The sequence below is a fragment of the Hyperolius riggenbachi genome, chromosome 4, assembly GCF_040937935.1.
Source record: "Hyperolius riggenbachi isolate aHypRig1 chromosome 4, aHypRig1.pri, whole genome shotgun sequence".
Lineage (NCBI taxonomy): Eukaryota > Metazoa > Chordata > Amphibia > Anura > Hyperoliidae > Hyperolius > Hyperolius riggenbachi.
Genome location: NC_090649.1, coordinates 322,064,819 through 322,075,605, shown reverse-complemented (window position 1 = coordinate 322,075,605; position 10,787 = coordinate 322,064,819). Strand labels below are relative to the sequence as shown.

At 44.8% G+C, this 10,787-nt stretch overlaps 1 protein-coding gene across 1 annotated transcript in view; it reads left to right on the top strand.

Moving 5' to 3' along the window:
• Nucleotides 1-786: 786 nt before the first annotated feature.
• The window catches only part of AGPAT4 (1-acylglycerol-3-phosphate O-acyltransferase 4), a 261,101-nt gene continuing 251,100 nt past the window's right edge, over nucleotides 787-10,787 (top strand). The window contains exon 1 of the mRNA XM_068231746.1: nucleotides 787-848. The gene's annotated coding sequence lies outside the window, so the exon portion shown is untranslated. The remainder of the gene's footprint in view (nucleotides 849-10,787) is intronic.

The following is a 10,787-nucleotide window of genomic DNA, read 5'->3' as shown; positions in this document are numbered from 1 at the left end:
GTGAGCCAGGATGGGTGACGTCATGTTAGCTCTTGTGACGTGCCTGTGCTGGTGGCCGCACGCGTGCCGCTGAGGATGGCACATGCAACCCACGTGACCACAGCCCCTCTGCTATTGCTGTGCTAGAAGGTAAATACAGCTCTAATAATTCCATTCTGTCACGAGCAATAGCCGCTCTGCACGCCCTGTATTATTGCTGAATACAGAGCTATGTGGAGGTGATGCATGTAAACCGGGACAGATGGGGAGTGTGTGCTGTGCCAGGGAGGTTACGGGGAAATGTAGGCACCCGAATTTCCCCTCAATGGTGATATCTAACTGGGCGCCTATGTCAGAGCCCAAACTTCCATCGCTAGCAGGCTGCGCACATTTCCAGGTTTCTAACCTCCCATATCGGTGGCCAGAGAGACATTTATCTGTGACCAGCGAGGCGCCATGTATATGTGACTGACTGAACTCGCCTCTCAGGGTTTTCAGGCCGATGTGGGGGCGGGGCTCAGTGGCGCGATTCAGTGTCAACAATCTGTAAACTAATTTCTGCCCCCAGAAATGTAATTCTATTGCATCCCTTCTAACTCACCACTGCCATTTCTAGTTCCGGCCGCTAGGGGGAGCTCTTGTTACAGTTTTCTTCACTGTTAGGACACAGCCGCTTGTTTTCTCCGGTCAATTGGGGATGCGATGCAGAGTGAAGGGACACGTCTGTCTCCGCCGCTGTCGCTCGAGATGTGTGCCAGGAAGGACGATGTCATGTCAGCTCCCGTGACGTGCCTGTGCTGGTGGTGCCGCTGAGGATGGCACATGCAACCCACGTGACCACAGCCCCTCTGCTATTGCTGTGCTAGAAGGTAAATACAGCTCTAATACCAGTCTGTCACCAGCAGTAGCCTCTCTGCACTCATTGCTGAAGACAGAGCTATGTGGAGGATGGAGGTGATACATTATATGTAAACTGGGAAAGATGAGGGAGCGTGTGCTGAGACATCTATGGAAAAAATGCACTGAGGATAAAATTGGGACGGTAAAACCGAAATTTTTTGGTGGGGGTAATCAGAGCTAAAAATCCTATTCTCACTCTGAACCATCCCTCAACTGATGGCTAACCTTAACACCCCCTCTCCCATATATAAACTTAACCACCTTCCCCTCATGGCAAATTTCCACCTAAAAACAATATTTTAATGAGTGTCTACATCAGCAGTGAACTCTTTCTCCAATAGCGGGCACCCTTATTTCCTAACCCATGTGCTGAGCTGTGTATACTGCTGTGTATGTGTATCATTTAGCAATGTATTGAAATTTCCCTGTGTAAAGTTCATGTATATAGAAAGCTATATATGTGTACAAGCTAAATATGGGCTATAAGGCCGTCTATCCACAGGCAGCTGAAGGCGGTAAATTCACCGCCTTACAGCTGCTCCCGTTGACCGGCCAGTCGCTTGCTAACACAGGCATTGTATAAGCGCCCCATGGAGCGGACATGACATGAGACAGTATTTTGTCGCCCAGTCATTCTGCTGCGCATCATGTGACACCTGTGGTTTACTAAACAGTCTGCCATTGTGCTGCATGTAATTGCAGCCAAAAGGCACTTTGTGGCCGAGAGGCGGAACTGCCCGATAAGCGAGTAGTTCAGTCACCCGTTGAAAAGAGGCCGATGGGTCGGTTCACACGGGCTCCTGACAGTGTCTGGTTTAGCTAATGCTGAACGCTTTTCTGCAACAGAGAAGAAAAGTGTTTGCTATCGGTTCCCGTCATTCCATCGACACCTTTTGAGCACCCTAGGGGGACATGGACCGAGACACCAGGATCCATGTTGTGTTGTTTATACAAATGATGCGAAAAGCCATAACTGACGTTTATTAATCGCTCCCATACACTGCTTGAACGTGAAACAGCGATGCCCGTGTGAACTGGCCCTAAGACATGAAAGAGCACCTGAAGTGTACTCCACAATAAAAGTGATGTCATTTACACTTAGTAACGATAAAGAATTGGAAATTGAAGATGTATCAAGCGAAGTGCCTGAAACCCTACCGTAACCCCTCCTCTTTCCTGGTTGTTCTCCTAAAGCCTTGCTGGACCAGCCCCAGCTCTGTGGTCACCCCCAGTGCAATAGCCTAATCACGTGATTCATTCTTGAGGAGAGGAGGACTTTTGCACAATTAGTCCGCGGCTGCCGAGCAATAGGCTGTTTCGGTCACTTTTAGGCCAAGTAAGTAATGTGCAGTTTCAATTGCTGATTTTTATTTATTTATTTTTTATTACACAGTGACGTCACTTTTATTGTGAGCACACTTCAGGTGTTCTTAATTTTGCCGAGCAACAGGCTGTTTCAGTCACTTAGCATGTTTTACAGTTGCAATTGCTGCTTTTTTTTTTTTTTTTTTTTTTTTATTACTACACAACACCACTATTATTGTTAAGCACACTTCAAGGGAACCTAAAATGAATGTAAAAAAAACTTTCACTTACCTAAGGCTTCTACCAGCCCCCTGCAGCCACCCTGTTCCTGCACCGTTTGACGAAATCGACACTTAGTCACTGTGGGGGTTCAGAGGAGTGTTCCATGATGACGCAAGCACAGGCGACTGCAGGGGGCTTGTAGAAGCTCCAGGTTATGTTCACTTTAGGTTCCTTTTCAGGTGCTCTTAAATGTATTTATTTATTTTTTGTCTGTGGGTTAGGGAGAACTTCTTTAAAGGGAACTGTGCACGTCCTCATTCACACTCCCACCACTGGGACGTCCTGTGCATGCGCAATGGATCAGAACTGTAGCGCTGCACATTATGCTCACTTTGGATCCGGTACAGTGAAGTCTTCAGTCAATAAAAAGTATGCTTCACTTTTTCTGGTAACCGTGCATTTAGTGGTAACTTTTCCATATTCCGTTGGCTTTTTTGGGCGTCCAAATCTCCAGGTGCCCTTTTTTTTTCATGTACGCAGCAATAGAAACTGGTTTGATGCTACAGATAATGTCACTTTTTTTTACTTCTGTCAGTAAAGATCTGCTTCAACATGATCACATTTCTCAAAGGGGTGGAGGGCGCTTTTTATGGGAATCTCTTTATACAGTTGTTTGACCCGCAACTAACCAGTAAAGTGTAGGTACCCACTCTCCTACACGTAAAGGTTTAAATCATAAAAGGCAGAAACAGGTTGCGCTGGGCAAATATGATCCGTGTATAAGTACAAGTGTACCAATAATTATTTTATAGTGCCAATATGCATAAAGTATATATAAACTTTTATTTCTTTATAAATAAATAAAAATTAGCAATTTAATAGGAAGAAGTTTTTTTGTATAATCTGTAGTACATTAATTAATAACAACTCAGTATCACTTCATAATTCATATATATTGTTTCACAATGCAAAAAAATCATTCATGCATGACCCTCAAGCATACATAGACTACCCAATGTGTGCTTTAAAAAATAGATAAAAATTGATGAACAATAAAATAATGATAAAATTGAAAAAAGTTAATATATGAGAATTGATGAAAAAAGGTGGAAAAAAGATCAGGTTATAAGTGATGACCTGCAATAGGTTCCTTGTAAATGCTGCTCCAGTTTGATTAAGCTATTTATATGATGGTCAAGTTCATTAATAGTTCATACGTAGTTTAACCTATTTTGGTTCCTGGACATAGAAACTACGTTCAGGAACCACGCGCGCTCCCACGGCCGATCGCGCGCGTGCACGCGCACTCCCGGCCCGCAGTTCGTTAGCCAGGCAATCAGTGTATCGGGCTATGGTGCCCGATCACTGAATCCTCTCCCCCGCTGAAAAAGCGACAGCTTCTCTTAGAAGCTTCGCTTTTCTGGCTGTATCGTACCCGCTCTAAGCATGTTTTACGCTTAGAGTGACGTCACGTAAACAAACTCATGGCCGCCATTTTGTGGCCAAAAAGTAAAACTACAACTAAAAGTAAAAAAAATAAAATTCAAACACACATTTACATTATAAATCACATGTTTACATCCCACCCTCCCAAAACTACCCAAATAAAATGTTTAATATAAAAAAACAAAAACATTACAATAAAAAAAAACATGTAAATATTTACATAAGGGTCTAAACTTTTTAAATATCAATGTAAAGATGAAATACTTCTATATTTTTTATATTTTAAACTTGTAAGTAGTGATAGATGCAAAACGGAAAAAATGCACCTTTATTTCCAAATAAAATATTGTCGCCATACATTGTGATAGGGACATAATTTTAACGGTGTAATAACCGGGACATATGGGCAAATACAATACGTGAGTTTTAATTATGGAGGCATGTATTATTTTAAAACTATAATGGCTGAAAACTGAGAAATAATGATTTTTTTCTGTTTTTTTCTTATTCTTCCTGTTAAAATACATTTACAGTAAAGTGGCTCTTAGCAAAATGTACCCCCCAAAGAAAGCCTAATTGGTGGCGGAAAAAACAAGATATAGATCAGTTTATTGTGATAAGTAGTGATAAAGTTATAGGCTAATGAATGGGAGGTGAACATTTCTCAAGTGAAAACGACGGAACGCGAATGGGTTAAGCTGTACAGTGGATGTAAAGTTTATGTAGCATATAAGTTGGCAGCTCTTCATATAATTGTTGTTGATAAATACATACAGTTCCTTTGTAGTAAGTAGTTGCCTTCGTAGTATGGTGCTGCGCTGTGCGTGTAGTGTATTATATACTCACGCTCCCAGCTGTTTACGCTCCATAGGGCATCAAGTTCCAATTCAGGTAGTGAGTCAGAGTTCCGGCCGTCAGCTCAATGACTCCTATCAGCTCTTCGCAATAGAGTGTGGTGCTTCCGGGTATCGGCTGATCCTCTTCCTGGTGACGTCACCTGCGTCTCACATCCCTGTTGCCAGGTTACCGCTGTTATGCGGTTTAGTTTGCAAACTATGTTCAGAGCGCTTCAGGGGAAAAAAAGTTCCTATTGTAGCAACTGTTGTCGTGAGCGGCAAAAAGGATGGGCTTACGCGTTTCAGCGGTCTCGGCCGCCTTTCTCAAAGCCAGTGTGCTGAAGAGTGTCAGCCATAGTGCTGATATAGTGCGTACACCCCTCCTCCTATTTATATGGTTTCCTCTGGGTCCTGAGGGGAGACTTGTATACTTGAGTCCAGCATTCAAACTTCAGAGCATGTGCTTATATTGGTTCATTTATTTATTTATTGTATTTAAATAGTGCCAACATATTACGCAGTGATTGACATTAGTTAAGGTTACAGACAATATTTAGGGGTGACAGCAATAAGACAATACAGGAATATCTACAAACCTAACCACGCAGCACAGTATGAGTATAAAGTAATGCTTAGTCAGTCACTGGATGGGAGCATGGAGATTAGGCAAGTTGAGTTCACTCAGATTCATAGGATGGGTGTACTGTAATGGAGGTGCATGAACAGGTAGGAGACATAAGGAGGAGGACCCTGCCCAAAGGCTTACATTCTACAGCGAGAGGTAGGGACACAAAAGGTAGGGGACCAGATTTCAGCTGCCGGTTTAGAGCACTAGTGGGCGGGGGGGGGAGGTGGGGTAGGCCAGAGTGAAAAGTTGATTTTTGAGGGCCTTCTTAAAGCATTGCCACTGCCTTCCCCTAGCTCAGCAGCCACTGCTTAAAGGACAACTGTAGTCATAAGAATATGAAAGCTGCCATATTTATTTCTTTTTAAATAATGCCAGTAGCCTGGCAGCCCTGCTGGTCTATTTGGCTGCTGTAGTGTCTAGATCTGACAATTTTGTCAGAAACACCTCATCTGCTGCATGCTTGTTCGGGGTCTATGGCTAAAAGTATTAGAGGCAAAGGATCAGCTGGATAGCAATGTAACTAGTATTACTTAAAAGGAAATAAATATGGAAGCCTCCATATTCTTCTCACTACAGTTGTCCTTTAATAGGTGGGGTCGTGCCGCGGCAGGGCAGGTGGAGGTTTCCAAAGAGCTTCAACAGTCTTCATCAGAAACATAGCCATGACTGTGTTGCTAAGGAGGGGATGGAGCATCACCTGTGACCCGGAGATGTCACTATAGATAAGTATATTCAGCCCTGTGTCTCCCCCCTTCCCCCTATTCATGTAATAGGCAACTGTGTATCACTCTCAACAGGACACTAGAGTTTTTTCTTTGTGACTAGAGACTAATTTATGTTAGTATCTTTATATGATGGGAATAGCACCATGTATTGTCCTTAAAAGATACCTCAGGATAAATATTTTTCAAAAGGGACGCCTAATGTGTGTGTACTGTTCTGTACTTTCTGGTCGGCGCAGTCAGTGCCCTCCAATCTGGAGATACTGCGCTGCTCCACTTGGGCGCCTTGTGACCACGCAACTGCACTTAAGTCTTATGGGGTCACTGGGGAGCGTGGTCGAAGGCGCCCAAGTAGATATACTGCACATGTGCAGCATAGTATGTCTGGGTTAGAGGGCGCTGACCAGGAAGTACAGATATTTGATAATTACCCGAGAACGGAGGGAGACGCTGGGGCACAGAAGGTACGGTAAGTATGTGCGCATTTCCCCCGACACACATTAGGCATTTTTTTTTGAAAAATATTTATCGCTAAGGTATCCTTTAAAGGCTATCCAAGTTGAAAAGCAAAAGTTCCAGCACCTAGCAGTCTATGTGGTCCGTTACTGCAGTTCAGCTGTCCTGCAGTGCACCGCTAGCCCCTTTGTAAGATCACCAACTCCAGCTGTGGTCGCGGTCTTCTGCACATACGAGGGCATCTCTGCGCGCCTTTCACAATCTCACGAGATTGCGAGAGGTGCTTGGATACGCCCATGCATCCTGCAGAAGGCCGCAACCACAGCTGGAGTTGATAAGCTTATGGAGGAGAAAAGTTGTGCATTGAGGGCAGCTGAACTGCAGCAACAAACCGAACAGTCTGCAGTGTTCTCCCCAGAATTTTTTTTCCAGCCGGGTGGCATGAAATAGTAGCCAGGTGGCATGAAAAAGTAGCCAGGTGGGGCGAGTTGAAAATGCAGGGCAACTGTGCTTACAGCATAGGAGGTGAGCCGATGACAGCCGGGTGGTCACCAAATCTAGCCGGGTGGAGCACCCAGCTAAAAGAGCCTGGGGAGAACACTGAGTCTGCTAGGGGCTGGAAGAAGCCCCAAGTAAGTAAAACTTAACTTTTACTTTTCAGCTCAGATATCCTTTAAGAGCAATGTACAAAATACATATTGTTAAAGATGGATAATGTTTACCAAATTTGATATTGTAAGAGTCTTGTGTTCATCATTTTGTAAAGACAGCTGCATAGTGATGTACAGTGGGTTGCAAAAGTATTTGACCAGGGAAGCTGGTCAGAGTTGATGGGAAGATGGATGGAGCCAAATACAGGGCAAACTTGGAAGAAAACCTCATGGAGACTGCAAAAGACTTGAGACTGGGGGGGAGGTTCACCTTCCAGCAGGACAATGACCCTAAACATAAAGCCAGGGCAACAATGGAATGGTTTAAAACAAAACATATCTATGTGTTAGAATGGCCCAGTCAAAGTCCAGATCTAAATCCAAACGAGAATCTGTGGCAAGATCTGAAAACTGCTGTTCACAAACGCTGTTCATCTAATCTGACTGAGCTGGAGCTGTTTTGCAAAGAAGAATGGGCAAGGATTTCAGTCTCTAGATGTGCAAAGCTGGTAGAGACATACCCTAAAAGACTGGCAGCTGTAATTGCAGCAAAAGGTGGTTCTACAAAGTATTGACTCAGGGGGCCGAATAATTACGCACACACCACTTTGCAGTTATTTATTTGTAAAAAATGTTTGGAATCATGTATGATTTTCGTTCCACTTCTCACGTGTACACCACTTTGTGTTGGTCTTTCATGTGGAATTCCAATAAAATTGATTCATGTTTGTGGCAGTAATATGACAAAATGTGGAAAACTTCAAGGGGGCCGAATACTTTTGCAACCCACTGTATGTACTGTGTTTATAGGGTGTTCAACATTACATGTAGCCTGCTTGTCTATGGATGTTTAGGGGGTGCTTTGTGGTACAATGGTACAAGCAGTGTTCTCCCCAGAGCCTATTGGCCAGGCATTCCGCCTAGGTAAAAATGGCGGAAGCCCAGCTGACTTAATTAGCCTCTGCCCGGCAAGAAAAAGGGGGGGCAGGGGCACAGGCAGAAGGATTTAGCTGCTTACCGCTAGGGAGCCAGTGATGCATGGTGCAGCTAAACGGCTACCTGCAGAGTCTGACATCAAGTACGTCATCATCGCGTGATGAGACCTGACATCCTGTAGCAGTACTGCAGGCTGTCAGTGCACCCATGGAGGAGTTGGCTTGCCAGTGATGTCATTGCTGCCTGCACGCAGGGCTCTTTACACTCTTTACATGTTTCTCCTGATCCCTGCTTCCTCCTGGTATGAGTGGCTGCTCAGCAGTTAGTAGGCAGCATGTGACCTGCTCCTGCTGTGATTGTGGCTATCTTCCTCCCAATGTGGCCCCTCTGGGGAGGGGGGGGGGGCTATCTTTGCCGCCGCCCCTCCCCCCCCCCCCCCCCCACACACTTCGGTGTGACCCTCCCTTTAGCTGTGATCCGCTTCAGAAAGCAACCGTCTTGATGATCGCAATGGACCATGTGATAACGTGTAAATTGCAGTGCTCATTTCCCAGTAGCGTGCGTCATTTTTTCCAAATCTAAATCGTCGGGTGATTGTGCTCCATTTCCGGCAGCTAAACAGCACAATCACAGGTAGTGGAAATTGTAGCTTACGCGATCTCAACGTGATTGCGCTTCCTAGTGGAAAGGGGCCCTTACTTCCCTACCTGGCTACTTTTTTATGCCACCCGGCTGGAAAAAAATTCTGGGGAGAACACTGCTAAAAAAGAGAATGAAGCGAGAGATAAAGAGCAAAGAAAGGTGAAGGATGAGGAAAAAATTAATGTCTCAATGGGTCACGTGACCAACTCTGCTTCAAAACGAAAACTACTTGTTGAATGCGATTTTTAGGAAAGCAGAAGAGAGACAACACAGAAAAGGAGGAATTATCCTACATGCATAAATACATACAATGACAGCAATAAAATACCACACATGGCATGCCTGTAATGTGATCTGTAAAAGAGAGAGAGTGGCCTACTGAGGATGCTGGGGGTTGAAGGGGAGAGAGATAGCGGCTTTGTAATGGTCTGGAGGAGAGAGTTAGGCTAGTGATGAGGATTCTGGGGGGAGATGGGAGAGAAGGTCAGGGCAGTTTCTAGGCTGAATAGCTCTCAGGGCACAGGTGTAAAAGAATCACCCCCCCCCCCCCCCCAGCAGAAACACTGTGAATCCGGAGCAAGAGGATTAGGTTAGTGTTAGTGTTAGGTAGTCAGAGGTAGCTCCCTGTACATGTAACTAGATGTGGAGCTCCCATTATATGTTAGCCAAAGAGGGCCCCCCAGTATAAAGTGGCAAGAGAGGGCCCCCCAGTATAAGGTGGCAAGAGAGTGTGCCACTAGTATAGGTAGCCAGAGTGCACCCCCATATATGTAGCTAGACCCCCCTAGTATAGGTAGGCAGAGGAACCCCCCACTGTTCAGGTAGCTAGAGAGTCCCCCAGGATAGGTAGCCAGTTAATCAGGTCAACAGGTCATGTCAGCACAATAGCCAGACCCCAATTACGTGTCCGAAACGGACAAGCTATCAGTAGGGGAATATATTTGTTACATTCCCCTACTTTGCCTAGCGTGGGGAGAGACGTCTCTCAGCTTCTGAGGTAGATAGGTAGCCAGAGAGCCAACGCTACATCGAAAAAGGAGTGCCTGGGAAATTTGGGCACCCAGAAAAGCAGAGAGAAGAATATTGGTAAATTTATCGCTATTCTACTATCATAGTGGAAATGACGATAGTAAAATATCAGTCATACATGCCAATATTTTACTACAGCTAAACAGAACCCTATTCCCACACTAAACATTATGGATGCCTAACCTTAACCACTCCCACCTACCGGCTAACCTTAAAGAGTAACTGTCAGGCTGCAGAAGCTAATTTAAACCTCTATTCTCCTGTGTTAAACAGTTTAGACAGAAGCCAAAAAGACATTACTAAAGATAAAAATCTCTCTTACATTTAATGTGTGCTTATCAGCAAAGCTAAGCTCCTAAGGAGGACGCAAGCCGCATTCCATACTGCAAAGCATTCTGGGGCCCTCCCCTCGGCTGCTAAGGAGAAGACGGGATCAAGTTTCAGCAGCTTCTAACTCAGTCCAGCCACAGCACAGATAAATCTCCGGGAAGAGTACTCTGCAGGAGTCCGCTATTGTTCCTAGCCACATGGCTCATTAATATTCACTGCACACTGTGTTATTCTGTACGAGCTCCTCTGTGAATAGGGAAGCAGGCAGGACATGAGGACACATTTGGCTTCACAAACATGGAACCTGCCATGGGCTGTCAGGAGCATCATTCTCTGCATATACTATATAAAAATTCTGTGAAATCCAAACGTGGACAGTGAAATGCATATGTAATGTAAGTACAGCCAATCTTTAGCTACTGATATATGTGTTTATTTTCTCTGAGACCTTATACCTAACAGCTCCTCTTTAACCACCCACTCCACACGGCTAATCTTAAACCTTCCCCAGCCACCAATCATCCCCCCAAAAATGCAAAAAACACAATTTTCCCGGTGCTGCCATAGGTGCCCATTCAAATATCGGCGTTAACCTTCCTAGCGCCACAGCGCTGCTGGTATGTGGGATCCCTCGTTAGCACATCGCGGCTTCCCTGCAAGCACATTCCCGACGTCTTCTTGGCAATCTCCATTCTTTCTTTTTTGT